Source organism: Astyanax mexicanus, chromosome 1 (genome assembly GCF_023375975.1).
Source record: "Astyanax mexicanus isolate ESR-SI-001 chromosome 1, AstMex3_surface, whole genome shotgun sequence".
Lineage (NCBI taxonomy): Eukaryota > Metazoa > Chordata > Actinopteri > Characiformes > Acestrorhamphidae > Astyanax > Astyanax mexicanus.
Window position 1 is genome coordinate 125,306,689 of NC_064408.1, and position 21,368 is coordinate 125,328,056.

The 21,368-nt window shown below is 37.1% G+C and overlaps 1 protein-coding gene across 2 annotated transcripts in view; it reads left to right on the top strand.

Annotated features, from left to right (window-relative positions):
- The first annotated feature begins 20,216 nt into the window (after positions 1–20,216).
- The window catches only part of LOC103042144 (NACHT, LRR and PYD domains-containing protein 12-like), a 224,589-nt gene continuing 223,437 nt past the window's right edge, over positions 20,217–21,368 (top strand). The window contains exon 1 of one of the 2 annotated variants that reach the window (XM_049468320.1): positions 20,217–20,343. The gene's annotated coding sequence lies outside the window, so the exon portion shown is untranslated. The remainder of the gene's footprint in view (positions 20,344–21,368) is intronic. The other variant, XM_049468318.1, reaches the window with a different exon arrangement.

Here is a 21,368-nt window from a genome sequence, read left to right on the forward strand (position 1 = left end):
TCGTTAGATTATATTTTAGTCAACATTTTGGTTTTTTTTTTGGTTTCTTATTTTTCTAATAATAATAGTAATTACATCATTTATTTTATTTTCATTTTTTTATGGGGCGAAGTAACGCAATAGTTACTTTTATAGTGAAGTAACTCTGTTAGTAACTCAGTTACTTTTTTGGAGAAGTAACTAGTAACTATAACTAATTACTTTTTCAAAGTAATGTGCCCAACACTGCTGGATAGAGACCTCAAATCCCAGTGTAAATTCATAAGGCAGACTACACAAGATACTAGGGGTAGATTAATAACATACATTAACAACATACGTCCCTACTCCTTCTGTAACATCTTTTGAGTGTTTAGTTTTTAAAATTGGTAGTGCTCCCTCGGTTCTGGTTGTTGCTCTTTATCGCCCTCCAAAATATAATCCTGATTTTTTCTCAGAGCTGGCTGAGTTTTTAACTCTTTTAAGTCCTATATGTTCAGCAATCCTATTGATTGGTGATGTCAATATTCATGTTGACAGTCCTTCCTGTCACATTGCTTCACGTTTTATTGAAATTATTGATTGTTTTAACCTTACTCAACACGTTAACTTTGCCACCCATAATAAGGGCCATACTTTGGATTTGGTCTGTACATCAGGTATTATTATTGGTGATTTGGAAGGTACTTATATGAGCTTTTCTGATCATAAACTTATCACTTTTAGTGTTCATTTGCCTCATCCCCCTTCAGCGTGTAAAAGAGTTTTCAATTATAGAAATATTAAAGCTATTGATATGAAACACTTTTCTCGTTCTGTTGCTGAATTGAGTCCTTTCAACTGTGTCAGTACATATAACAGTGAATTAACAAGCATGTTGGATAAGTTTGCTCCCCTAAGAGAGCGTGTTATTTCTTTTAGAAAGCCCTGTCCCTGGTATTCTCCAGAACTTCGTTTGCTTAAAGTGAAGGGGCGACAACTTGAGCGTCAGTATAAAAAAACGGGACTCATTGTCCATAAACAATTATATGATCAACATCAGTTGGATTATCATTCTGCTTGTAAGTCTGCTAGGGCGTTTTACTATTCGCAGCTAATTAATGAAGACTCAGGTAATCCAAGAAGGCTTTTTAGTACAATCAATAAATTGCTTAATCCAAGAAACTCCCCAGCCTTCTCAACTGTAGATCACTGTAATGAATTTCTTACCTACTTTACTAGTAAACTGTCACACATTAATGACTCTATTCGTTCTGCTTCTCCAACTGATCCTATTGTTATTAATCCTGTTTGTTCTCCGCTATCAACTTTTAATAGTTTTAGTTCTGTTACTACGTGTCATGTTCTTAAAGTCATTTCTAAAATGAGTTCCTCTACCTGCATTCTTGATCCTATTCCTACTCATCTGATTAAGGAATGTCTGGATGTTTTTAGTCCTCTTATCAGTAACCTGGTAAACTTATCTCTCACCACTGGCCTTGTCCCTTCTGAGCTGAAACTAGCTGCTGTCTTTCCTGTTCTTAAAAAACCTGGCAGTGCAGCTGAGGACCTTTCTAACTACCGCCCTGTCTCGAACCTTCCATTTTTAGCCAAGGTTTTAGAACGTGTTGTTTCTGCTCAGGTTCAAGAGCACGTTTTGCAGTCTAAACTTCTTGAACCGTTTCAGTCGGGATTTAGAGCAGGACATAGTACTGAAACTGCACTGGTGAGGGTTGTCAATGACCTTCTTGTTTCAGCGGATGAGGGTTATATTAATATCCTTATTTTGTTGGACCTTACTGCGGCCTTTGATACAGTATGCCACTCGATTTTGTTGGATCGGATGGAAACGTGGCTGGGTATATCGGGTACTGTGCTCTCCTGGTTTCAGTCATATCTCTCTGGTAGAAATCAGTTTGTGACGTTAGGTAGGAATAAATCTCACATTGTTCAGGTTGGTCAAGGGGTTCCTCAGGGCTCCATTCTTGGGCCTTTACTTTTTAGTATTTATTTGTTGCCACTTGGGCACATTTTTAGGAAATATGGTTTGAATTTTCATCTTTATGCTGATGATGCTCAGGTTTATTTTAGCTGCAAGAGTGATTTGGCACCTGCATGTGAGTTGCTCTCAGTGTGTCTACATGAGATAAAAATTTGGATGCAACAGAATTTCCTCCAGTTAAATTGCTCTAAGACTGAGGTTATTTTAATTGGTAGTCCATCTGCTTTGCTTAAGATCAGGAATTTTAATATTATTATTGATGGTATTCGGATATTGCCCACTTTACAGGTGCGTAATTTAGGCATTATTTTTGATAGTGAGTTAAATTTTGAGACTCACATCAAGAACATTTGTAAAGTTTCCTTTTATTATCTTAGAAATATTGCTAGGCTCAGACCTTTTCTTTCCCCATCTGATGCCGAAAAACTGGTACATGCGTTTATTACATGTAGACTGGACTACTGCAACTCGCTTTACTCTGCTTTACCAAAGAAATCTCTCCAGAAGCTGCAGTATGTTCAGAATTGTGCTGCCAGAATGTTGACCAATACCTCACTACGTGAACACATCACTCCTGTACTAAAGAAACTTCACTGGCTCCCTGTCCGAGTACGAATTGATTTTAAGACTCTTATTCTAACTTTTAAGGTGGTACATGGGACTGCTCCGGTCTATCTTTGTGATCTGGTGAAGTTTTTCACTCCCTCACGCAATCTTCGCTCTGTTAGCCCTTGGACATTACAGGAGCATATCTGTAAGCTCAAAAGGATGGGAGAGAGAGCATTTTCTTTTAGAGCACCACGATTGTGGAATGCTCTCCCTGAGGTCATTAAAAGTGCTCCTACCTTGGACTGTTTTAAAAAATTACTTAAAACTCATCTTTTTTCTTTAACATTTAAGAGTGGTTAAGTGTTTTTGTTTATTTTGTTGTTGTTTATTTTACTAATTTTATGTAGCGCTTTGGGTCTTTAGAAAAGCGCATTATAAATGTAAAGTTATTATTATTATTATTATTATTATTATTATTATTATTATATATATATATATATACATATATAGGAGCGTGCTAGGATAGCGTTCTTTAGAGATCCATTTAGGTTTGTTAAGAGTCTGTTTAGTAAGGAGAAATCAGGAAATCTAAAGGTCGGAAAGAGGGAGTTGGAGGAGCACTTTAAGAGTGTCTACACAGAGAAGGAAAGGTCTAGCGACCTGGACCTACCAGCAGACATGCCGCCGTTAGGTGATATAGAGTGGAAGATGGATGTTAACCCCCCTAGGTGGAGTGAGGTTCAGGAGGTGGTGAAGGCTGCAAAGGCAGGTTCTGCCCCAGGGCCAAATGGGGTTCCATATAGATTATATAAAAGTGCACCAGATGTTTTGAAGTTTCTATGGAAACTAATGGCTATAGTGTGGAAGAAGGGGATTATTCCAAAGGAGTGGCGCAGAGCAGGTGGTGTTCTTATCCCAAAAGAAAAGGATTCTGTGGCTATTGATCAGTTCCGTCCCATAAGCTTGTTGAATGTGGAGGGTAAGATCTTGTTTAGTGTGGTTGCACGTAGACTAGCAACGTACCTGAAAAGAAATAATTTAATTGATACGTCTGTACAAAAGGCAGGAATTTCAGGTTTTTCTGGTTGTATAGAGCATAATAGTATGATTTGGCATCAGATTCAAACAGCAAGAGCCGAGAAAAAGGATCTACATGTGGTGTTTTTAGATCTGGCTAATGCTTTTGGTTCGGTACCGCATGCATTGTTGTGGAAGGCATTCAATTTTTTTAGGGTTCCAGAAGAGATTTCAAGGTTAGTTAAAGCCTATTTTGAAGACATACAGTTTTGCTTTAGTGTAGGGGAGTGTGTCACATCTTGGCAACGACTGGAAATAGGTATAATGGCAGGTTGTACAATTTCACCGCTAGCGTTTACGATGGCAATGGAGGTGATTATTAGGGCTTCTAAGTGGGTCGTAGGCGGGGAGAGGCTGCATGATGGCACCCGGCTCCCACCAGTTAGGGCGTTTATGGACGATATGACAACATTAACGACCACAGTGCCATGTACCCGGCGACTGCTAGGGAAGTTAAATGATAATCTTAGGCTGGCTAGGATGAAAGTTAAACCGAGCAAGTCTAGGAGTGTATCAATCGTTAAAGGGAAATTGATACAAGAAAGGTTTATGATGGAGGGAGAAGTCATATCTATATTGGAAACATCAGTTAAGAGTTTAGGTAGGTGGTATACTGCAGCACTGAATGATAAAGAGCAGGTGGAAGGGTTGAGGACAGAAATGGTGGAGGCCATTAATAGAATTGATAAATCTTTTCTGCCAGGTAAATTCAAATTGTAGTGTCTGCAGTTTGGTTTGTTGCCTCGTCTAAGGTGGCCACTTACAGTTTATGATATTCTGATTTCTGAGGTTGAGAGGTTAGAAAGGGTTATGAGCAAGGCTATAAGGACATGGTTGGGGGTGCCGCGTTGCCTTAGTAGTGTGGCATGGTGTGGGAGAGGGATGCTGGAACTGCCGTTGACGAGCTTGGTTGAGGAGTTCAAATGTGCTAAGGTAGGACGTGAAATGCAGTTGTTAGGGTCAAAAGACGGGCTGGTTAAAGCAACAGCACCAGTGACTAGGTCTGGGAGAAAGTGGAATGCTCGAGAAGCTACTCAAGCAGCAAGGAGGGCACTGGAGCACAGGCATGTTGTGGGGCAGGTGCAAAATGGGAGGGCAGGATTAGGTTTAGGTGATTCTTGGAAAGCATTCGGCAAGGCCACATCACCTGAGAAAAGGCGTATGGTTACAGGGTTTATTCGTGAGCAGGAGGAGGAAGCAAGGAGGGCAAAAGCAGCAGGGCAGAGTAAACAGGGGCAGTGGATGAGATGGGAAAGTGTAGAGAAGCGGAGAATCACCTGGCGAGAGTTATGGGGATTGGATACAGGCCGTATAAAGTTTCTTTTGGAAGCTACATATGATGTTCTGCCAATGCCACAAAACCTTGCTCAGTGGGTGGGTGAGGATCCAAGTTGTAAGCTATGTGCAGGAAGTGGCACACTGAAGCACATTTTGTTGGCATGTAAGGTGAGTCTATCCCAGGGGCGCTACACATGGAGGCATAATCAGGTACTTAGATCTCTTGCAGATGCACTTGATAAGAAACGGTTAGAAGTTAATAACATGCCCGTGGTAGGTTGCAGTAGGGTAATCACGTTTGTGCGTGAGGGGCAGCATAGTGGAGAAACAGCACAGTGCTTGAAAACTGCTGGTAAGTGGGCCAATGCACGAGATTGGAAGTTATTAGTGGATGTAGGTAGTAAACTGCAGATCCCAGAGTGCATTCTGGTTACAACCTTGAGGCCGGATGTAGTGTTGTACTCTGAAAGTAAGCGGATAGTGTATTTTATAGAGCTGACTGTTCCGTTTGAAGACGAGGTAGATGGAGCTTATGAAAGGAAAAGGCTGAAGTATACAGACTTGGTGGCTGAGGTGAGAGAGCGTGGGTGGCAAGCGTATATTAGACCGGTAGAGGTAGGTACTAGAGGCTTTGTTGCGAAGTCTGCCACAAGACTGCTGTCTGAATTCGGAATTAGAGGTCGTGTGCTAAGGACTGTAGTGAAGGAGTTGTCAGATGTAGCTGAAAGATCTAGTCAGTGGTTGTGGTTCAGAAGGGCTGAGGCTGTGTGGGGAAGGGAGTGAGTTTGTGCTTCTACAGCAAGCTTGGAGGGGGGTGGGTCTGGGACGCCAGACTTCACTGTTGAGCCTTCTGGAGGTGTCGTGGGCCTAATTCAGCGAAACACTGACGAAGGAAGGTGCCTGCCTGATGACCCCTGAGAAGAGCTTGCACTGAAGTTTGTGTTAGAGTTTGGATGAAGGGGATTGGTGTGGTCCTGCTCTTGTAATAATTTGTCTCATGAGTTTTTGTAGACGTAGAGTACTTGGCAGTTGAGGCACGGACCATGAACATAGTTCGCTATGCTTCTGGATTCTTGTCGAGCCAGTATCAGATGGTAGTGGTTGCTGTGTTCTGCTCACGCAACTTATAATGTGATTTATTGTGTGTGATTGTGCTTAGGTAAGTGTGTTGTTGCCATAGTTAAAGGAAGTGAGCTTAGATTAAGGAGGGATTCTGTTTGTTCATAGGTTATTTTTGGTAGGTCTGTTACTTGGCAGTTGAAGCAATGGACCATGTACATAGTGTTAGGCTGTGCTTCTGGATTCTTGTCGAGCCAGTATCAGATTGTGGTGGTTTTGCTATTGTTGTTAGTTGAGTGAGTAGTAGATCCTGGCTGAGCCCTATGCATAACCCCAGCTGTTAGGTGCAGGATTTGTCAATTGCCTGTATTATATTACTATATATATATATATATATATATATATATATATATATATATATATATATATAAATAATCATCAATAAATTATCTATGCATAATGAAATTATATATATATATATACAAGTAACAAGTAATCATCTTTAGAAATAAACTACTCAAAACAGTCAAATCCGCCATTTTACAAATTACACCAACTTACACAGGACACGGAGCAGAGTTAGCATAGCACACACGTACATCTCTCCCTCTCCTGCATAGGGCAAAAAAAAACCTCATGAGCTACAAAAGCTGGATGTAAACACACTATTTACGCTGTGTTTTCAGTAAAAATTATAATTTAACTTCACTTTGAAGTTATAATGCCTCCTTCAGCAGATTTTTAAAGTTTATATAGTGCTAAGCTAATTAAAGAGGGATATTTACTTGAGAGAGAGTGAATACACAGCCTTACCCTGTTTCTCTGTTTTTCCCGTCTGTGCTTGTGTTTCTGTTTTTGTTTACCTGTTCCTCGTGCTCTGTCTGTGTCATTTGTAGCTCTGCCCCAGTGTTGGTCCGCGTCTTTACCTTTACTGTTGTCACCTGTGTTCATTTGTAGCTCCGCCCCCTAGTTCCAGATGCTTCCTGTTTCCCGTTCGTGTCCACCACTATTTATAGTCCGTGTTTCCTTTCTCGTTTGTCGGTTCTTGCACGTCTATCCGTCTGTTTGGTTGTGTGGTTTCCCAAGTCTCTCTGTATTCAGTGTTTCTATGTTTTGTTTTCCTTGTTTCATTTCTGTTTTGTTATTGTTTTTCTGTTTTATAATAAATTTCTCGCATTTGCGTCCGCTCTCCTCGTCCTCTCCTTGCTCCTGCGCTACAACCCTGGCAGAAGAACCGACCTACCAAAATGGATGCAGCGAGAATTTTGCTAAAATTAATCAATGCGCACCCTATAGTGACTTAGAACAAGGTTTGCGGAATTACAGTAAATCACAAAAAAACATACATTTCTGTACTTTTGTTTATTAATTAGGTGACTGCAACCAAAACATGTTACTCCACATTACATTTACTGCTGTTAGAAAAAATTATGCATGCAATGTCAGAATTGTATACATATGACAAATACACATATGACAAACAACTGAAGTTATCACCTAATATTTAAAATAATATAACAGCAGATTTGGTGGTTATTATTATTGTTATTATTATTATTATTATTATTATTATTATTATTATTATTATTATTATTATTATTACTACTATTATTATGTATTGGCATGTACAGTATATTCTGTTGTATATTTACATTTTCTTCACTCTTTCAAAAAAAAACTCTATAGCGTTGGAGTTTTTATTAAAAGAATGTAACTTTACATTTAATAGAGATTTTTTACAGCAGATAATATAAACGTTAGAGAGCCCAAACTTTCCCAGTCTGTTAGCAGAACAAGACTGTATAAAAAGTAATTTTTATTGCAGTATATTGTTATTGTTGTGATTCATTGCTCTCATCACTGACCTCAGGTATAAAGCCAGTGTTGTGCTGAATTTAGCCCCCCGCCAGGAAAAGCACCCCCTCTTGGGAGCACACACACGTCTTCTTGACTTTAACTTTACTTAGAAAATGGAAATACCCAAGATACTGTTCTAAGCTGCGCTAACTTTACCTGCAGCCTCTCCCAAGAGGAGGGGCTTTTCATGGCGGGGGTGCTGAATTCAGCATCGAAGTAGTGCCTAAATCTGCACCCCCGCCATGAAAAGCACCCCCTCTCGGCAGCGTGTGTTCTTGATAGAAGGGGAGATAATTGCTTTAGCTAACTTTAATTAGAACCGCTTTTCATGGCGGAGGTGCAGATTTCGTCGCACTTTCAAAATAAAAGTTTATAAAATCTACTTTTTCTTGTTGTTTATGAAAAAGTTGAAATTGATTCTGCACATGAAACTCTTCCCTTATTGTTTGCAGTAGCTAGTAAAAGATGAGCCTCAAAAAAACGAGTTGATAACCAGTGTTGGGAGTAACTAACGCCGTTACTTTTTTTCAGTAACGAGTAATCTAACTAATTACTCTGAATGTAACTATAACGCTGTTACCATTTCCAACACCCCGTTACTGCACGTTACTTTAGCGCTCTATGAACTTTTTTTTTTTTTAACTTCGCTTTGCCCTGGTTAATCCCTCCTTTTTTCCGGTGAACTTGAGCTTCTGGCCGCTGTGCCTGTGGTTTGGCGTGGTGAAGTGAGGCACAATTGTGGCGATTTGCGTGCTCTTGCGTGCTCAATTCAGTGATTGCCGTGGACAGGCCAAGTTCCGATTTAAGGACGTTAAATCTGGCTCCTATTTTTATTTTATATAAAGCTCTGGTGTGATAATCACAATGTTGCTAAGTAACCAATTATTATTGTTCACTATAGCGAACAAAATAAAGAAAACTTAAAGTGAAAAAACATTTGTGTTAACTGAATCTAATAAAAACGGTAATTAAAAGGAAAAAACATAACATCTGGAACTGTATTTTGTGTTTATAAAAATAACTAAAATGAACTGAAATTACTGATAGAATACCCTCATTTTCGTGTTTAATTTATTTATAAGCGCTGTTTTCACTCTTGGAGTTGTACAGCGGGCGGTGTTGTGCCGATTCTGTTTGCAAAGCGGAGTCGGATTCAGCAGGGAGTCGGATACGGCACAGCAGCAGCAGCGCGCGGCACCTCGTGGTCGTGGCATTAGTTCTCGTTTAAAGCTCTCGCGCTAGCCGCAAAATACGACAAAAACACTGAAAAACTGCAGAACTATGTATGGGATTACAATATGAGCACGAGGCAGATGAAAGAGAAACAGGAGATACAGTGTGTGAGAACATTTACCTGTGAGTAACTCATACCAGAAATCTCTCTCACTCTCTCTCTCTCTCTCTCTCTCTCTCTCTCTCTCGTTTTTTAGATTGATCTCTCTGATGAGATGTGTGAATAATAAAAACCAGCAAGCCCATCCTAAAAACAAATTAAAACTTACTGAACAGAAAAAAATAAATAAAATTAAACTATAATAAAAAAAAAAATGTATTCACGTAGCTCTGGGCGCACGTGAACGTCTCCACGTTTGACTTGCAGCACTGTGTGTAGCTGTTTTTAAAAATAATTTTAATTAAATAATAGTTCTATGCTTCTATGTTACAGTGTAAATAAACATAATTCTGATCATATTTCGCTCATTCAATCAGCCCGAAAACAGACAGTTCATGTTTCGGGTTTGGTAGGGCTTGGGCAGAACGTGCACGGGCTAGGGCTGGGTCGGGTCGGATTTTTTGGGCCCAATCTAAGCTCTATTCTCTTTGGTGAAGCTGTTATATTAATACCATTTTAACGGTCATTAAATTGTTGTTTTTGTCCATTATTTTGTTTTGTTTATATATACATATTTCCTTTGAGTGTGGCTTGGTTTGTTTAATTTCATCCCCAGACGCGTTTTTCAGTTTTTTCCGTTTTTTTCAGCATTACAAGTTTTAGTAATTTTCTTTGGTTGTGTGGAGAATTTCATTTTATTTTTTTGAAATTCGTTAGATTATATTTTTGTCAACATTTTGGGTTTATTTTCGTTTGTTATTTTTCTAATAATAATAGTAAATATATAATTGATTTCCTTTTTTTGACGGGCAAATAATAAAAGTAACGCGATAGTTACTTTTACTGGTAACTAGTTACTTTTATAGTGGAGTAACTCCGTTAGTAACTCAGTTACTTTTTTGGAGAAGTAACGAGTAACTATAACTAATTACTTTTTCAAAGTAACGTGCCCAACACTGTTGATAACCTCGGCTGGGAGACGCCCACAGGCCCCGGGCTGGAGCAGAGCCCACACTGTCTCGTTAGCTAAGGAGGAGCTAACAGCTCTGTTCACAGCTTCTGTTTACAGAGGTAGTTTATGTTAGCTATGTAAGCTGTGTAAGTATCGCGTTCGCATCGGATTTTATGATATAGAGCGGACTCTGGGGCTAATTAGAAAAAAAAAAGAAATTGTGAAGAGGCCGAATAAAGATAGAATGAATTTACACTGTTATCTTACTTTGTGTGTGTGTGTGTTTGTGTGTGTGTGTGTGTGTGTGTGTTTGTGTGTGTGTGTGTGTGCGTGTGTGTGTGTGTGTGTGTAGAATGGAATCTGGAGGGGTGATCAGAATGAAACCAGGACTTAAGAAATGTAAGTTAACACACACACACAAACACAAACATACAAGCACACACACAAAAAAAAACACACACACACACACACACAGACATACACACACGCACACAAACATACACACACAAACACGCACACACATACAAACATACACACACACACGAACAAAAACACACACAAACATACACACACGCACACAAACATACACACACACAAACACGCACACACATACAAACATACACACACACACAAACATACACACATACACAAACATACACACACACAAACATACACACACACACGAACAAAAACACACAAACATACACTCACAATCACACACAAACATACACACACACACTCACAGACATACACACACACATAAACACAAGCATACACGTATAAATAAAACCCACTCACACTTACAAACTCACACTCACATAAATACACTCTCACACAAATGCACACACACTGGCACACACACACTCACAAACACATGCACTCACACAAACGCACCCATATAAACACAAACATTCACACACACTCAAACACACACTCACAGACATACACACCCACAAACATACACACACACACAAACACACACACTCACATAAACACACGCATAAACCCACAAACATACACACAAACACTCTCTCTCTCTCTCTCTCTCTCTCTCTCTCTCTCTCTCTGTATCAGTGCAGTGTGTGTAATGTGTGTTCTTGTGTTCAGGGTTCTGTGATTTCACACTGGATCCAAACACAGTAAACCCTCGTCTCTCTCTGAGTGAGGAGAACAGGAGGGTGGAGTGGGGAGAGGAGCTGCAGTCGTATCCTGATCATCCAGAGAGGTTTGATTGGTATCGGCAGGTTCTGAGTAGAGAGGGAGTTACTGGACGCTGTTACTGGGAGGCTGAGTGGAGCGGAGAGAGAGGAGCTGAAGTAGCTCTGAGTTATAAAACCATCAGCAGGAAAGGACGAGGATCAGACTGTAAGTTTGGAGAGAATATAAACTCCTGGAGTCTGTTCTGCTTTATTAACAGTTACTCTGTTCATCACAATAATAACAGAACTAATCTCTCCACTCCTCCCTCCGGCTGTAGGAGAGTAGGAGTGTATGTGGACTGTCCCGCCGGCACTCTGTCCTTCTACAGAGTCTCCACTGATACACCCTCACACACTCTCACACACTTACACACACACTCACACACACCCTCACACACTCTCACACACTTACACACACTCTACACCACCTTCACTCAGCCCCTCTATGCAGGGATTGGGGTTTATTCTGGCTCCTCAGTGACTCTGTGTAAAATAGAATAACCCTGTGGGTAACAGAGTGTGTGTGTGTGTGTGTGTGTGTGTGTGTGTGTGTGTGTGTGTGTGTGTGTGTGTGTGTATGTTTGTGTGTGTTGGGGAGGTTAAGAGATATTAGAAACACAAGCTGTATAAATAATTTCTAATCCAGACTAAAAACTTGTTCAAATTTATTCATCGACATTTTATCACACTGTTTATGGTTATTGTAATAAAATGTATTTCTTCATGCCTGTAATTCATATTGTTATATTTGTTAGTTTAGTGTTACACTGTTTAACATTTGTATGTGTTTATGTGTTTCCATATTTCAGATTGTTATTCTTTGCTGCTTTTACCTTATTTTTGAGTTTATTATTATTCAGCTTTTATTACTGTTACATTGTTTTAATGTGCTGAGGATGTGTTAATACCAAAATAATAAATAAAAAGTCTACGCTTGTTTTTTTTTTTCAAATTAATTTTTTAATTGAAATAAAAACTAAAAATAAAGGTTTAAAGCCGTTTATTTAGTAGTTCACTTGTAATCAGTGAAATAGTTTAAATATCTTAAATAGCTTATCTACATACAAATAGCTTAAATTATATGTAAATTGTGTTTTAAATAGGAGTGTCAATTAGTTAAACATGTTTCATCATGGATATTTAAATGTAAATAAGACTGATTCAAATGAATAAATTTAGTTGACATCACTAGGATTTTCTTGCTGGTCCTTTTTTATTTGTTGTAATTAATTTGCATTAAAAAAAAAATAATAGAGCACTACTGATTTCAAATGAATTGCGTGTGTTAACACTTTAACATTGACAACCCTAGTTTTATAGTTTCCATAATGTTAGTATTCATCTAGCTGGGAACTTTATGTTGAAAAACATTCTAATACGAACCATTATTATAGCCTGTTTTCAGAACATTCCTGGAACATTATTTCTGTAACTTTACAGCCTAATCTTTCTACAACCTTGTTGCTAAATGTTTTACAATTTTCTCTTTTATCTTGGATTCCACAACAACCTATTTACATATGCAGGATAATAACATAATTAGGGGCACAAGTCTACACACCCACTTATTACACACATATGAACACACAGCAGCACAAACCCAACTTTTACATCAACAATAAACAGAATAGTAAATAAAATAACATTGCTGTTCCCGTAAATGAGCTGCTGGAGCTCCTTCAAAGCGTCAACCAGCAGCTCAGATGCCTCTGCTGAGAAGCGTTTGTTGGACACGTCCAGGTAGCTGCACCGTTACAATAGCAATCCACCAAAGACATAGCTCACCTGACTCTTAAAGGGAATGATGAGCAAGAGACACTCTGATTGGTTTATTTCATGTTACTCTCAAAATTAACCACACCCATGATTAATAAAGAGAATTAGTATATGCCTTCATTTCAAGCTGCAAAAGGTGTACTTTTCCTGTCGTTATGATAGCAAAGACACACTGACATGCAGTACTTCTTTTCTAGACAGACTATACAGGCTGCACATGAACATTTGCACTTCGATGTCAGCAATGGATGCAATTTAAAGTTGCTGAGGGCAGCATTCTTTAAAAGGGGTATTCACGAACATTTGCTACGGAGCCCCTGAAAGCACGTATTTTTTTTCCATAAGAAGTGGTGAATATCAATTACTAAGTGGTGAGCACCAGATTTAATGTGGTGCTCACCACTTAGTACATTCACATGTCTGTACCTGACAACAGACTGCTATGTTGTGCTGTGTACATGCTCTGCAATCCTCCATCCAGTTATCAAAATCATATTTATTTAGCTGCCATTTGTGATCTAACGTAGTTTGCTTTTGCAAAGATCTAGTTAGCCTCTTAAAGTCCAAGCCTAATTTTAACAATTTCAGCCTGAAATTACATACACAAATATTAAGGCTTTTCAATCTAATATTAAATAATTCGGAGGCAATTTTATGAATTAATATTACTTAGAAGCCTTTACATAATTAATTGAAAACACGTAAAATTATTCAATTGAACATGTAATGATCAAAATATGGTAAAAAAATAACAGGAGAATTTTTAAGGGGCTTTTCAGATTTTCTGTTTTAATTAATTAATTTTTTTTCAGATCCATAAAATGAAATATTTATATGGATGACGTGTTTTTGCAGCTCTATATTTTGCTGTAAAGTGTTTAGATTCAGCATGTAAAGTTATAAATTGCTCCCTTTTACTGGTTAGATATAAACGTGATCTGAACCTGGGATGGTCCTTTCTTTCTCCAAAGGACCGGTGGAAACTTTAAGTAAAAACTACTCATTTTATAAATTATTTTACAGTAAAGAAGTGTTTCTCTATTCACTTTTCCTAAGGAAAGATATTGTGCAGTGTTTCTTTAAGAGCCTCCTCCCTCCCTCTTCCAGCCACCTGATTTGACACACATTTGATCAGACTAGAAGTGGGCGATACCGGGAATTTTGAAATTGATAGCAAATAAATACAGAGCTAGTATTGCCGATATCGATACTTTTTTTAATATTTAAGCTTCATAGATCCAAAGGATCCAAAAGACCTGGGATAGAATTTCATCAAACATTGTACGAGACAACAAAATATTTTATTATCACAATTAACATTTTGTGTAGAAACAACGGAACAGTAACAAGACAAAGTTTGCCTTAACATTAGGAAAGTAAATCTTTTTTTCAGGTAGAAAAGGCAATTGAAACCGCAATACAAAAATAAAATAAAAATACTTCCCTCACTATACATCTTTTTTTATATATATAATTATTCTTAGGATAAAAAATAAAGAATTGTATTCCTTTCCATGCAATTCTGTTTTTTCTTAAATAAACAGAGGGGGGATCAGACGAGACTTTAACCATTCAGGACATGTCGGTTTTATTCAGGTTTCTTAAAGGGGAGTCGTGTTTACAGCGGGTTAAAAAAAGACATTTTTTGTGGCTCAAATTTCTCCAAGCACTGTTTGGACATAAATAAGGATTACTGGCGACTGGTTTAATGGATCTTCACATATGTGGAGTGATTTTAAAGCCAGGAGTCTGAGGTGAGCAATGGGTGGGCCAATCAAAGACCTGTAAAAAAAAACCCTGCTAAAACCGCCTAAGCACTCTTTTGGTTCTAATTCAGGAAGCGTACATCCTATAGTGAAATGGTTTAACATTTATTTTTATAAACAAGGCATATTTCGCTCTAAATGTTTATTTTCTGGGAGGAAATACAACTAAATAGGCTAGATATCTAACAAAGCAGATTCTAAGCTTTAAAATTGCATATTGGGTGTCTATTTTAAGCCTATATTTATTCATAAACACAGCCAGATATTAATTATGACAAATAATAATATCTGGCTATTAAGAGGTTAGATAACATTACGCTAGCTAAGTTAGCTTAGCTTAAAGGCTTGCATTGCTCTGTTTACAATATATGCTTGGGTTAAATTAGCCGCTGTGTGTGTGTGTGTGTGTGCACGTCTAATAAGAGTTAAATGGCTATCCTTGGTTCTGGGCTTAAAGCTACCTTTGGCTACCTATCTAAAACATTCCCCACTGAAATAAAGTAGTTAACATTAGCTAACCTAGCTAACGTTAGCTAAAACATTCCCCACTGAAATAAAGTAGTTAACATTAGCTAACCTAGCTAACATTAGCTAAAACATTCCCCACTGAAATAAAGTAGTTAATATTAGCTAACCTAGCTAACGTTAGCTAAAACATTTCCCACTGAAATAAAGTAGTTAACATTAACTAACCTAGCTAACATTAGCTAAAACATTCCCCACTGAAATAAAGTAGTTAACATTAGCTAACCTAGCTAACATTAGCTAAAATATTCCCCATTAAACTAAAGTAGTTAACATTAGCTAAACAAGCTAACGTTAGCTAAAACATTCCCCACTGAAATAAAGTACACATTAGCTATTCTAGCTAACATTACCTAAAATATTCCCCATTAAAATAAAGTAGTTAACATTAGCTAACCTAGCTAACATTAGCTAAAACATTAACCACTGAAATAAAGTAGTTAACATTAGCTAACCTAGCTAACATTAGCTAAAACATTTCCCACTGAAATAAAGCAGTTAATATTAGCTAACCTAGCTAATGTTAGCTAATGTTAGCTAACGTTAGCTAATGTTAGCTAACGTTAGCTAATGTTAGCTAAAACATTCCCCCCTAAAATAAAGTAGTTAGGGTTGCCAACCATCCCGTGAAATACGGAATCGCCCCGTATTTGGGCAGTAAAATACGCGTTCCGTATTGAATTGATCCGGGATGCGCCAAATACAAAAAGATCATTGCTGCTTGTATGCAGTTTGCTAAAGATCACATGAACAAACCAGAAGGCTACTGGAAGAATGTTTTTTGGATGGATGAGACCAAAATAGACATTTTTGGTTAAAATTAAAAATGTTATTTTTGCAGAAAGGAAAACACTGCATTATACTGCAAATAAATAGTCACATGATTAGCTGTTAATAAAAGACATAAATTATGTTTCTGAATCTCTACTGGTGGACTGTGTGCTAAATTGTTAGCTGGGTAGCTAAGCAAATCAATACACATTAAGCAGGCCGTTTTAACAAAAAAAAAATATGATATGCTGTAGTTTTATGTAAAACTAATTATGTTGGAATGAGTGCTAACATGATAGCTAGATAGTTTTGACAATTTGTGCCACCCTATTAGGAAACTCAGAACCACTAATTAGCACATCTCGAATAGGAGAACTCGACAGAATACACCTAAGCTAAGCTAATTTAGATGTTGTTATTGCCACATAAATCTGTTGTTCTGACTTGTCAGAAAAGAAAAGATATTTACAAACACCAATTTTATTGAGGTATCAGAGTTTTTCTTCTGATGTAAGAAGCAAATTTTACCCATGCATCAACACTGACCATTGGCAAATCCAGAAATATGGTCTGAAATATGGGGAAAAAAATCCCATGACTGAAACTCTTAAATACGCCAGAATTTTTGCTGCAAATGTCTGATTAAATATATAATTACAGACTGTAGTTCTGTTTCTGTTTTATTGCATACTTTATTATTATCCTACATTTACCCTGTTCTTCTATACCCAGAACACCACAGTCCCACAGGATAGACCACCACAGAGCAGCTATTATTATTTGGGTGGTGGTTCCTTATTCTCAGCACTGCATCTTTTAGCTGCTGTAAAGAAAACAGGTGGGGTCAATTTGAAAGTATGAAGTCTCATGCTAGTTCCTGCTATCCGTCCTTCTGTCTGATGGTCTGAAGATGAAGACAGTGCTGATTTCTGGGTTAAACTTCTGCTTTTACATGTACAAACATGCAGTCCTGGGACCAGATTGTTTAATTGTTTAGTCCTCACAGTTATACAGAACTACCCAGTCACAGAACCTTCAGTAGCTGTTGAGAAGAGATTCAAGCTCCAGAAGAAGAATGGGAACGCTGCACCCTAAGATTCTGATTCTGCTCACACTGACCGGTATGAAGCATTATTACTTTCTCTGTCTGGGTTTCTGATATACAGGAGTTTGTATTGCAGTTGAGGAATAGTGATTGTATTCGTTCTACCAATGCTTATAAAACCACAGATAAAGTGGAGAACTGTCTCTTTTGGGGTTTGAACTGATTTTAAAATACAGTATCAACTCCAAAGGTGTACAAATACTTCATTACGTTACTTGAGTAAAAATATTGGTTTTCTATACTTTACTATAGTAATTATTTTTCAGACGACTTTTTACTTCTACTCCTTAGATTTTAACACAGTTATCTGAACTTTCTACTCCTTACATTTTAAAATAGCTTCCTATTTAATTTCAAATTGTTTACATTCTGGCTTCTCATCATTCAGTTAAACCACTTTTCAGATAAATCTCTTCATTAGGATAAAGTGAATTTGAGTCTGGTTGGATAAGAAGTATAAACATATGTGAACCCTCTTGTGTTCACGTGTCCTGGCTGGTAATGATGGACACAGGTTGGGATGATGCAGTTTTATTTGTAACTAGTACAATAATATATATATTCCAACTCCCCAACCAATTCATCCCATGCAAGTATTGGATAGAGCTCTATCATTCCAGAGAACTCAGTTCCACTGCTCCACAGCTCAACACTGGGGGATTTATACCCCTCTATATAACCCACACCTGGCATTAGATTTTCATAGTAAAGCAGACATGGTGAACAAACAGGCCTTCAGACAAACCAAGTTACTCAGTCTGCTGAAGTTCTGCCACAGGAGGACGAACAATTGTACACTTCTGTCCACAAAACACTCAAGAAACCTAAAAATTAGTAGAACCAGGTCCTAATGTAATGGCAAATTCCTCGTTATAAAGCAGCGGTTTTAAACCTGTGGGCTACTGACCTCTACTGGACTGTAGTGGTACTGCTAGGGGGTCACTGGCCAAATATTTGACAAATTTAAGATGTGACATACAATAGAAATTAAATATTTTTTATTTTAAGATAAAAATCATGATGTAACAACCATTTCCTAACTATAATTAACATTTTGTTCTAGAAATCAGATCAGAACTAGTTATTTGGAGCATAAAACATCAATGTATGCATAAGAATGGTTAAATGGTTGTAACAAAGCTGTAGAAGCAAATAAAACACGTTTAAAAAGAGCTAGTTTAGATTTATCTCCAGAACAAACCCAACACTCCTACATTCTGTAAATAAGGTGAGATAAATAAATACAGATTCCCACACTGTCCTATAATGATGCTCTGAGGATGTTCAGTATATGTCACTAAGAAACTTCATGAGTTAAAGTGAAAGACAGAGTTCTGTAGAGAACTTTACACAGCTTTTAGGGTATGTGATACACATACAGCACCATGGGTTCTTTTGGGGGGTTTATTTTAGTATTTTATTGCTACCTGTGAATTATATTAAAGCTCACCTTCCGCGAAAATCCGATTTTTCTTGTTTTTTGTGGAATACAGTAGGTCTCTCCGAGTTGAACGTGTACACCTGCACATTAAACTGTTTTGCAGCCCCCATTGTCTGCAGGAGCTAAGCAAAGAAATCCCCCCTCCCCCCCTCCGAAAAACGGGTGAATTTTGAATTATCTTTCTGCCTACGTAGGCAGAAACTCACAGACCAGCCCACCTTGGCTCGAGAAACTCCCAGAGGCGGAGCTGAAGCGACGCAACATCACCGCTCATTAGTGGGAGGCAGTGAGCGGCAGAGCGGTGGAGGGGCGTCGCAGTGTTCCTAGCCAATCAGAGGAGAGATATTTGCATGCTGTTTGCATGTATGAATATTCATGAGCAAAGCTGGAATCCGGTCATTTTGGACACACCCCTAAAACAGTCCATTAAAAAAGAGCTATACAGAGACACCTGAGCACTTTTTTTTTTTACAAAAACGGCTCACATGTCATTCATTCATACTAGAGACCACAACTAGACATTTTAAAATGAAAGAAAAAACGACGGAAGGTGAGCTTTAAGTAAAAACAAAAATATATAATACATGTACTTTTTAGCTAAAATAATTCACTTAAAGTAAATAACTACACATATGTATATATAAAAATGTGTGTGTTTTATAAATACATAAAACTAAATAAGATCAAATAAATTATAAAATGACAGTATATAGTAAATATATTGTAGATTTTTATTATATTTAAGTTGCACACAATTTTTAAATGCGTTTTGAGGTGTTTAGCTTAGTGTGGTTTTTTTTGCATACAATCACAAAAATAGAATAAAAACAAATAAAATATAAAAAGCAATTAAATTATTAATATATTACCTCAAGCAATACAATTTAATAAAATAAAAAAATGTAATGTGCTAATACCAGGATTTAATTATTTTACCTAAGGCATAACTTAAAATAAAAGTAGAATTGATTCAAATAAAATATAAAATATAATAAATAAGACATATAATGTGCTCATGTGAGTTTTTTTTTTTCATTTTTACCTAAGTCATGACAAAATAAAAGTAGAATTAAAGTAAATAAAATATCAAAGAAATACAATGTGCTCATACCAGAGTGTGATAATTTAACATTAATCATGACTTAAAGGAAAAGTAAATTTAAATTAAATTAAATATAAAACAAAATAAAATAAGAAATATACTGTGCTAATACCCGGATTTCGTTATTTTATCTCAATTCTGACTTTAAATAAAATGAAAATAAAATTAAATATAAAATTAAATTAAATAAAAAATATTTTAAGTGCTCATACCAGGATTTCGTTCTGTTACCTCAATGATGACTGTGTGTGTGTGTGTTTGTGTTAGTGTGTGTCAGTGTGTGTGTGTGTCTGTGTGTGTGTGTGCGCGTGCGTGTTTGTGTGTGTGTGTGTGTTTGTTTGTGTGTGTGAGTGTGTGTGTGTGGTATTAAAGCGGCTGGGTTGATGAACTTGCTCTCTCTCCTCCGTGACTCCGTTTCCCGCCTTTTTTCCTCTTTACCTCTTTGCTCGGGAAGAGTCTGAAGCTGAAACTCCACAGGCTGAAAAAGTAAGTTAACTACGGGCTAATTTCATTTAACTCGATTTTTCCTGTTAAATATACCGATAATCAGTTCAGTACAGGATTATCTGGTACATTTTTCCTCACAAATTAAGGTAAAAAGTGTAAAATAGTGAAAAACTGAGCTGGTGAATTCAGCTAGCTAACATGCTAATTTAATATCAGATTTAACACTTTCTGTTAAACTGGTAACCGCAATATATTAGTGTATCATTCATTAGATTTACACCTGAGGCTTTATAAACACAGTTTTACACTGTATTCACACTTTAGACCTGATTTTAAAGGTGTTTTAAAGGGATATTTGTTTCTATTACTTTCTTTTACCTCAGGTATGACTGTGGTATGAAACTCAGTGAGTCTGTAGTTCTCCAGTATTAACCCTGACCTGCATGAATTATAGAGAATTAACTCAGGATTTATTTACCCAAACTATTTAAATAACCCTTTCAGGCTTTTAAAAACTATTTTTATAAATTGTATTATTTTTTATAAAAACGTAACTATTTTAAATGCAATAGATTTTCAAAATGTACACTCAGGTGGACAGCATACATGTAGGTTTTCAGCTACGGCTGATTATATTATTAAAATAAAATAATGTTTACATAAAAACCCTAAAGGAAAATGTAAGAGTTCCTGCAGCTTATATACAGATACTCACAAGTGCACAAAGATGTAAGAAAATAGTTTACTACCTTAAAATTCTGTTTAAAGTTTATCTGTTTAAATTGTATTGCTATATTTTATCCTGGTATTATTCAATTTTATACGTTATTTAATCTTATTCCATTTTATTTGATTGTTTTCTATTTTTGTATCTTTTGTGTATATATGTATATAAGCTGTGGAAACACTTACATTTTCCCATTTTTTATTTGTTATTTTATTTTAATAATGCAATCAGCTGTAGCTGAAAACTCAAATGTATGCAGTCTACCTGAATGTACCATGTACAGATATGGATGAGGGCAGGGGCGTAGCAGCAAATTCTGGGCCTCTATCCATGCCAGTATACAAAAAAAATCAGGATTTACATGGGCCCCTGAGGGAGTCGAGTGTCCACAGCAATAAAGTGCCAGTACAGTATTTAGTATATAGAATAGAGTGCAGTACAGTA